Genomic DNA, 9,470 nt, shown 5'->3' on the forward strand with positions numbered 1-9,470 from the left:
GACACATGATAGTCCATTTTGTTATCGCTGTGCACACCTCACCAAGCTTAATCATTTCTAGCTTTTGATGTAGAGGGAGAGACACGCGACTCTTCCTCTCACTTGGTCACTTAGAGGACATCGTACAGTGATTAACTGGCCTGATTTCAATACTGTTGTGTCTCTGGAACAGGGAGGCCTGAGGAGAGGGAGAGAGACGGGGAAACGGCTGGTCAGTGGAGTCCTCCGAACACACACAGCATTTGTTAAGTTCGCCCCTTATGTGGTCCTGGCTCGTGATGCCCCAAAATAATTACAATAGTAGCACCAAAGATCACTGATCACAGATCACCGTAACAAATATAATAATAGGGAAAAAGTTTGAAATGTTGCGAGAATTACCAAAATGTGACACAGAGACATGAAGTGGGCCATTGCTGAAAATGTTGGAAAAATGGCGCAGATAGACTCGCTCCATGTCGGGTTGCTACAACTTTTCATTTGTAAAAAATGAAGTATCTGCAAAGCGTGATAAAGCCATGCACAATAAAATGAGGTACACCTGTATGTCACACCCGTTGAACGTGCAGCCCCGAGAGTGAACCCTGATGTAAACCACGGACTCCTGTGGGCTCTGTGATCGTGATGTGTGCATGCAGCTTCATCGCTTGTAACAAATGCCCCACCCTGGTGCAGGATGTGATGTGATGGGGGGGAACCAGGTTGGGTGGTGGATAGTGAGGGTGTATAGAGGAACTCTGTCCTTTCTGCTTAATTTTCCTGAAAACTAAACTGCTGAAAAAACAAAATCTATTAATTAAAACGAAAGCAAATTGTATTCTCCCTTGTGTCCTCTGCCTGTTCCCGTCCATCAGGGCAGAACCAGCCTCTCACGGCTTCAGGACTTTTGATCTGCAGTGGGGGGTGTGTCTCTAGGTGGTTTATTTCCTTCTCAGGCAGCGGAGAGAGGACCAAATACTGTTTTTTCTAGTACTTGATCTTTAGGACACAGGATTAATAAATCTGGACATTGTCCAGGAGGGTCCTTCTGACTGCTACAAAGTGATCTGATTTAGGATGCGTTTCTAGCGGTGGCGTGGGGAGTAAACACCGCCTGAGTCTAGTTGGGGGAAGGCGAGTGTATCTGGGCGGGGTGGGTGAGGTTGGGGGGGCAGTGTGAGCCCTCCTGGGTTTGCTATAAGCAGTGACTTAATTTTTTTCTCCTCTACCTTGTCCTGTGTGTGAGAGGATTAATCTTTAAACCCCGCATCTCAGGTTACCAAGTAATAGGCACGGTCGGTTTTGCAGGCCAGCATGTTTTCAGCGGCAGCCGCTCACTCATTAACACCTCTGGGAGGGCTGCGTGTCCAGTTAAACTTCAAGTGCTTTGCAGAGCCACGGACCACGGCGCCGAAACGCCCGCCTGGCTGTGCACACTGATTTAATTAGCGAGCAAGCTTCTGGGCAGGAAGGACTCGACAGAGAACCAGAGCCATCGCTGCCTTCCCCGGGAGGATCTGGGGTCAGATCTGGGGCTGAGTCCCAGCCTTGCCCCTGAAATGGCTGGGAAAGGCCGATGGCTCAGCCTCCCTCATCTGTTCCTTGGCTGTGATGCGACATCACCTCCTCTGAGTGGTTGCTCTGAGCGTGACATGGGGTAGCTAGTGTGTAGATAAACTAAGCATGACCCTCGGCCCCCCGCAGACACTTCTAGATATCAGGTCCCTCCGTGGTCCTGGGAGGACCGTGGGGCCTCAAACGAATGGCCAGGTTGAGGGGCTCGGGCCTATTTCACTGGTCTAGAAAAAGAGAGCAGAGTTGTTGGTGACAGGCCTTTATTGTCTGACACGGGACTTTCTGGGACGAGGCCTGTTGTGGCTGGAATAAACCACGTAATGCAGAGTTGCCATCCCAGTGCCTCTCGGTCCACTCACAGCCTGACGGCCGCAGGAGGGCTCTGCTGCCCTCAGGGTGGTGTCCCCAGAGGGGCAGCTTCTCCTCCCAACCCTCCACGCTGCTTCTACAGATTCCATGTAGATCAAGCCACCTGTTAGGTAACCGAGCCCTTTCTTTCTGGGACTATGCTGGTTGCCTTTGGATCCACTAAACTCCCTTTATTTTCCCCAAACCTTCTCTGAGTTTCAGGAGGCTCCCCCCACCCCCTCCAGCTCTCCCCCACGCCTGCCCTCAGGATTTGCCCCCACTGGGGGGTGGAGGAGCCAGAGCGGCACTTTGAAGCGGTGTCCCTGCAGGCAGCCACACCGTGGGCTGGAGATGTCACTGGGCTGCTCGGTTTAATGATCAATTTATTGCCTGCCAGGAAGCCCTTTCCGACCTGGCTGGGCCCTCAGTCCTCTCACTCTGCACGGGCGCCTGCTGCAGGATGACAGCGGACAACTCCACCGGCGACTCCCATGCCCCCGGGCCGCGGCTGAGCGTGGCCGACATCATCGTCATCACCGTGTATTTTGCCCTGAACGTGGCCGTAGGCATATGGGTGAGAGGACCCGGTGGGCGGCCAGCAGGGTGGGCGCTGGGGCGTGGGTACTGGGCGGCGTGTCCCTGGGCGTCCGCATGGTGTCTCTCCCTGGAGGCCTGGCACCCGCTGGGGTCCTCCTGCCAGCCCTGGGGTAGATTTGTTGGGGACCTCACCCAAGCCCCTTCCTCTCTTTGGGCAACAGCTTCTCAGCGCCCAAGTGAGGAAGAAGAAGGTGGCTCTAACGGCAGGATGGGCCGGCCCAGCGGAAGTTCCCCGGGCTCTCGTGGGTGACAACCTGGGGCCGGGGCGCTGCACCTCTTCTGGCCTGATGTCAGCGGGGCTCACGGGTGAATGTCTGCCTGAACAACACAATCACGGGGGCCCGCTGCACCCCAGGCTGCGGCTTCAGACTCCAGAGGCGGCAGAGGCACACAGGGCCTGGGGGTTTATTTTAACAGTTTCCCCAGGGCATCTGTGTCGCCAGCCTGGTCCAATTCATAAGCCAGTTTCTCACACTCCTGATGAGAAAGAGAAGTGATTTGAGTCCATCTGACTCCAGTGGAGGGGCCCTGCCATGCAGCCACCATGCAGAGGGCCTGTCCTCCTGCAGCCCCGGGGCAAAGGCCAGCCCCGTGTGAGGTGAACCCTGGCGCCCCGGGGGACTGGGACCTGCCCAGGGAGCCCCAGGCCCCTGCGCAGAGGGGGTGATGCTGACCTTGGAGGCCTTCCTGGCGGGAGGTGACCACAACAAGCCAGCCAGCTTTGGGTCTGCAGAGGTCCCCCTCCTTGTCCCCAGAGGTCCCCACAGCATCCCTGAGCCCTGACACGCTATAGCCTTCATCTCCTGGTGGAGAATAAATACCCCTTCTTGTCTTCTCTGGCCCCCAGCCTAAGCCTGAGGGCGGAGACGGGAGAGTTGTCATGTTCCCTGCTCACGCATCCTAGGAAGTTGCTCGGCTTTCTGAGCCTGGGGGTCTTGATTTATAAGACAGACTCACCACCTGCCTCATCCCCAGCCACAAGTCCCTGAGGTGGGAGGAGGTCTCCTACCAGAGGGGCCTGCACGGGGCTGGACCCTGCTGTTCCTGTTGGTTCCACAGTAGGGGAGGTGCGGGTGGTGCTGGGGGGGAGGTGGGGTGGTGGTGGTATTGGTGGGAGTACTGGTAGTGGTGATAGTAGCAGTAGTAGTATCGGTGGAAGTAGCAGTAGTGGTAGTAGCAGTGGTGCTGGTGGTAATTGTAGTGGTGGTGGTGGTGGTGGGAGTAGTGGCAGTAGTAGTAGTGGTGGTGGTGGTGGTAGTTGTGGTGGTGGTGGTAGTTGTGGGAGTAGTGGTAGTTGTAGTAGTGGTGGTGGTAGTTGTAGTGGTGGTGGTAGTTGTGGTGGTGGTGGTGGTAGTTGTGGTGGGAGTAGTGGTAGTTGTAGTAGTGGTGGTGGTGGTGGTGGTGGTGGTGGTGGTGGTTGTGGTGGTGGTAGTTGTGGTGGTGGTGGTGGTAGTTGTGGTGGGAGTAGTGGTAGTTGTAGTAGTGGTGGTGGTAGTTGTGGTGGTGGTGGTGGTAGTTGTGGTGGGAGTAGTGGTAGTTGTAGTAGTGGTGGTGGTGGTGGTGGTGGTGGTGGTGGTGGTGGTAGTTGTGGTGGTGGTGGTGGTGGTGGTGGTAGTTGTGGTGGTGGTAGTTGTAGTAGTGGTGGTGGTGGTTGTGGTGGTGGTGGTAGTTGTGGTGGTGGTGGTGGTAGTTGTGGTGGTGGTGGTGGTAGTTGTGGTGGTGGTGGTAGTAGTGGTGGTGGTGGTGGTGGTAGTTGTGGTGGTGGTGGTGGTAGTTGTGGTGGGAGTAGTGGTAGTTGTAGTAGTGGTGGGGGTAGTGGTAGTGGCAGCAGCAGGAGCAGTACCTGGAGTTAGTTCTCGTGTGACGGAGTATAAACCACAAGCAGCCCGGCGCCGGCCGTTGGAAGCTGGCGTCTAGTCCTGGCGCTGTCCGGGTACTTGGAGCAGGTTCCTTAACGTCTCTGGGCCTCAGTTTCCCGCACACACGACGTGGATGTCTGTGCAGCCCACCCACCAAGGCTGTCCCAGGGAGCACTGGGGAACACGGGATGTGAAAATCTGTTGCCAACCACGGGTGCTCTTTCCTGGGAGAGTGGGTGGCGGGAAACTCAGGAGGGGCGCCTGTGGCGCCACGGGCGGTGGAGGCGGTCTGGATGCGGAGCTGATCTGAGGAGGGAGGGAGAGGAGAGCAGGCTCTCCCGGCAGCACAAGGCGGGAGTTAGTTGGAAGTGCACACCCAGGAAAGGTGTTTCGGGCAGCTGAGGCCCTTTGCCGCCCAGTGACTCAGGCCCGTTAGCCCTTGCTGCCCAGGACTCACCTCTCCCAGCTCAGCCCTCCCATTCGCAGGCCAGTGTTGCGGGCCGTGGACAGTGGGGTTTGGCCCTGTCCCTCCAGGCAGGCCGTGCTGGCCCAGCTGGGTGCGGCTGGCAGAGAGCTGTGAGCACACGCAGGTGTCGGGGGAAGAGGAAGAATCTCCCTCTGCCCTTTTCCTTAAGGTTCTTATGGCTGGCCAAATAATTAACAAGACAGGTTAGCAGGAGAAAATAACACCAAGTTTAATAACATGTAAACATGGGAGAAAGCAGGGACACTGCGTTTCTCAACACAATAGCAGAAATTCTCGTCTTAAATACCATGTCCAACCAAAGACAAGGAGGATGTTGGGGGTGGGGGTGTCAGTTACAGGAGATTATCACTAAAGCACTGTAAATAAGAGTAAGGTTTATTATGCAGTTTTAAGGCCTCACCTTCCACATTGATAAGCCTCTAGAAATGAGGTCATCCCCCCTCTTCCCAATAGAGAGAGGGAGATACCTTTACAAATGGAGACTTCCCTTGTAAATGATTGTCTGGTAACTCCTCGCAGGGCCATCCAGAGCGTGTGGCCAGAGAGACAGAACTTCCGATAAGGTGGGCTTGTTGGTGCCTTTTCTATTGTAACCTCTATCCTACATTATCTTTATAGCAGTCATGATAATAACTCCTTCCTGAAACAGATCTTTTGTTTTAAATTCTTTAGGCGGTTTGGGAGGGGAAACTCAAATATTCTTCCTGAGTTCTCTGAGTCCTTATTGTCTTCAGCTTGAAATAATCCGCATGTCAGAGTGGTGCTTCCTGGGGTAGCTTGCCCTGAGCACCATCACAGGGAAGGACAGGGCCGGACGAGGAGGGTGCTGGAGCCAGAGCCCACAGGGATCAGACGCAGGTGCTCACGACCCAGAGGCGGACGGAGCAAGCTGGCAGGTCCAGCCCTGTGAAGGTGCTCTGGTGGTGAGGTTAGGAGAGCCAGGGGAGGGCCTTCAAGGTGTGCTGGAGGAGAGGACCTTGAGCTGAGCCTTTGCATCCATTAAGATATGTGTTAACAAGTGACAGAAAATCTACTTCAAATGAGCTCAAACACTGAAGGAAATGTAATGGCATCCATACTGAACGTCTAGCAATAGGGAAGCCTTCAGGTGCAGTGTGATCCAGGTGTTCACAGTATCATCAAGGCTACAGCCACACTTCACTGTGGTTCTTTTGGCCTCTGTCCATGTGTGCCTTTGTCTTGAGCCCAGTTTCCCTTGGAAGCAAGATGCCCAGCCTAGTGGTTGAGCCTGGGTTCAAATCCTGACTCCACCACTTACTAGCCAGGTATCTTTTCCCCCTGAAAGCTTTGGTTTCCTCATTGGTAATACGGAGATGATCGTGGTACCTACTTCATGGGGCTGTTGTGAAGACTGAAAACCTCATACAGGGAAAGTGCTTGAAACCGACTCTGTCACAGAGGGGCTCTCAGTGGATATGAACTAGGTATACATGGCTGCCAGCAGTCTCTGGCCCCCCAGATTCCTTGTCCACCTCCCAGCATGCCAGGAACCATCCCAGCTGCACTCTGACTGCACCCGCTTAAGTTAGTGACTGTCCCTGAACCAGGTGTGACAGCCAAGGAATGTGATAGGCTCTGTGGCTCAGATGTCTCAGGGCCCCTGAAGCTGGAGATTGGGTTGAGACCACTCAAGCCAATTGCTGGGAAAGATGAGACCCCTTTGGAAGGGAAATGGAAATGAGGAGGCAATTGGCAATGCCCATTATATCCTTGAAAGATGAGAAGACACGTTGGCAAAAACCACGGGCTAAGATCAGAGCTACTCTGGAGTTGTGTAGTGCACAGCCTGCACAGCTGGATGTGGCCATCCTTGCTAAGACCATGAGAATCTTCAGACTTTCCTGCCTTCAGTACAGCTGGATCACAGTGCACAGAAAGAAAGTTGTGGGGGCTGGGGCTGGAGAGAGGCAGGCAGGAACCACATCGAAAGCTTTGATTGACAGATCCAGACAATTTGGCTTAATCTTCTTGAACATGGGATGGGAGAGCAATTAAAGTCAGGAAGAAAGAGGCCTATATATTGATTGATATTTTGTGATCCAGCCTTGTGATATGTATGTTGTAAAAAAGAAATGCGAAATATATATCTAAATACACCTCCTGAGTCCCTCTTTTCAAATTTCTCCTGTTTTCAATTTCACATCTTGTCAATGTCTCTTGTCCAGACAGCACTAAACGGGGGGCTTGAAAAACCCACGTGATCACCGGCCCTATGGCACACTTAGCAGGCACTAGGCACCACTGGCAGCATTACATGTATTAGCTCATTCAACCTCATAACAACTCTGCGAGGGAAGAACTTTTTTTTTTTTTTTTAAAGGAATATATGTTTATTTAATTTTTTTGTGTGAGGAAGATCAGCCCTGAGCTAACATCCATGCTAATCATCCTCTTTTTGCTGAGGAAGACCGGCTCTGAGCTAACATCTATTGCCAATCCTCCTCCTTTTTTCCCCCAAAGCCCCAGTAGACAGTTGTATGTCATAGTTGCACATCCTTCTAGTTGCTGTATGTGGGACGCGGCCTCAGCATGGCTGGAGAAGCGGTATGTCGGTGCGCGCCCGGGATCTGAACCCGGGCCGCCAGCAGTGGAGCGCGCGCACTTAACCGCTAAGCCACGGTGCCGGCCCAAGGGAAGAAATTTTATTAGGCCCAGTTACAGAAGAGGAGACTGAGGCACGTTGGTTAAGTACCCTGCCCACGGTCACATGGCCAGGAGGAGCAGGATTTGCTCCCAGACATTCTGATTTCAGAATTTTTATTCCATACACATGGAGCCCAAAATTCTACAGTCCCTTCCCCCAAAAAAGGCATGCAGGAATATTCGAGTGATGTTTTAAAACGTATCAGAAATATAAATATTAGAAGTCAAGGCCACAGGGCTCTCAGACGCGTTGGCACAGAGTCCTCATCAACAGGCGCAAAAGGAGCCCTGGCTCAGCTGCTCCCTGCGGAACGGGCTCCGGGAGGTCAAAGCGTAGACTTGACCTTCAGGGCCAGCCCTTCCCCAGAGGTGGGTTGGTGGCCTGGGACCAGAAGCGTGGAGGAGCCCGGCTCGGCCAGCAGGTGGCGCTGTAGCCAAGGGCGCCCGTCGGTGGTGGTCACGGTCACTGTTCCCTGTTGTGTCTGTGTCCATCCATCCCCAGGCCAAGGGCTCTTCCCGGGGGAGCGTGGGCGACGGTCCAGAACAAGCTGGAAGCGAGTGAAGCCCGGGAGACGCTGACCGCTGGGCCCAGGGGCTGGGGTGGCGGGCTGTGATGGGAAGACGGCTGCCTCTGTTCCTTTTCTTAAATTGAGTCATAGTCACCCAACACGAAACTCACCGTTTTAACCATTTTAAAGTGTACGATTCAGTGGCATTTAGGACATTCACAGTGTTGTGCAACCGTTACCTCTATCTAGTTCCAAAACATTTTCCTCACCCCAAAAGGAAACCCCATACCTGTTGTCGACGCTAAAAATAAAACAGCTGGTTATTTTTCCAGCAAAATGGGTTTATTCAGGAACGACAGAGCGACTGCAATTGGGGACATGCAAGTTGCAGTGAAACACAGGCAAATCCCAGGAGACAAAGGGAAGGTCAGGTTTTACTGGGTTGTAGGAGAAAATTGGGGAGGACTGTTTTGGACAAAAATTCACTGGAGGACCAGAGCTCGAGGTTCTCACTGGCCACAAGCCATGGTCAGCGCGCTGTCGCTGGGGCGGGGAGGGATCTCCTTTCTTTTTCTTTTTTTATTTTTTGGGAGGAGATCAGCCCTGTGCTAACATCTGCCACTCCTCGTCTTTTTTTTGCTGAGGAAGACTGGCCCTGAGCTAACATCCGTGCCCATCTTCCTCCATTTTATATGGGACGCCGCCACAGCATGGCTTGCCCAGCAGTGTGTCGGTGCGCACCCGGGATCCGAACCGGCGAACCCCGAGCTGCCGCAGCAGAGCACGCGCACTTAACCACTTGCGCCACCGGGCCGGCCCTCCCTTCTTTTTCTTAAAAACAGGAGACAGAATTCCCATGTGATTAATATTCTCCCTTATCAAAATAATTCTTACCTTCCTCCCTCCTGCTGGCTGCACGGCTGCACAGAGGGCTGCCCGTGTGAGAGCTCCCAGCGGGGCTTCCCCACGCCATTGTAAACAGGTTTCCTTGATCTCTTTTCACACTATTCACAGTCACTCCCCACGGCCCCCTCCCCACAGCCCCTGGGGGAGTGGGGAGTAGACACTCCCCACTAGTCTACTTCTGTCTCTGTGGACTTGCCTACTGGGCACATTCATATAAATGGGATCATTCCATGGGTGGCCTTCTGTGTCTGACCCCTTTCACTTAGCAGACGTTTTCCAGGGTCACCCGTACAGCAGCGTGTATCAGGGCTTCATTCCCATTCATGGTTGAGTGAGAGTCCACTGCACGGATAGACCAGAGTTTGTTTACCCATTCATCGGTCGACGGACATTTGGGTTGTTTCCACTTTTTGTGTGTGGTGAACAGTGCTGCTATGAACACTCATGTACAAGTTTTGTCTGAATGTCTGTTTTTAGTTCTCTTAGACATACGCTTAGGAGTGGAATTGCTGGGCCGTAGGGTAATTTTATGTTTGACTCTTTGAG

This window comes from Ceratotherium simum, chromosome 16 (assembly GCF_057802395.1).
Source record: "Ceratotherium simum simum isolate JZ-2026a chromosome 16, ASM5780239v1, whole genome shotgun sequence".
In the NCBI taxonomy this organism is placed as follows: domain Eukaryota; kingdom Metazoa; phylum Chordata; class Mammalia; order Perissodactyla; family Rhinocerotidae; genus Ceratotherium; species Ceratotherium simum.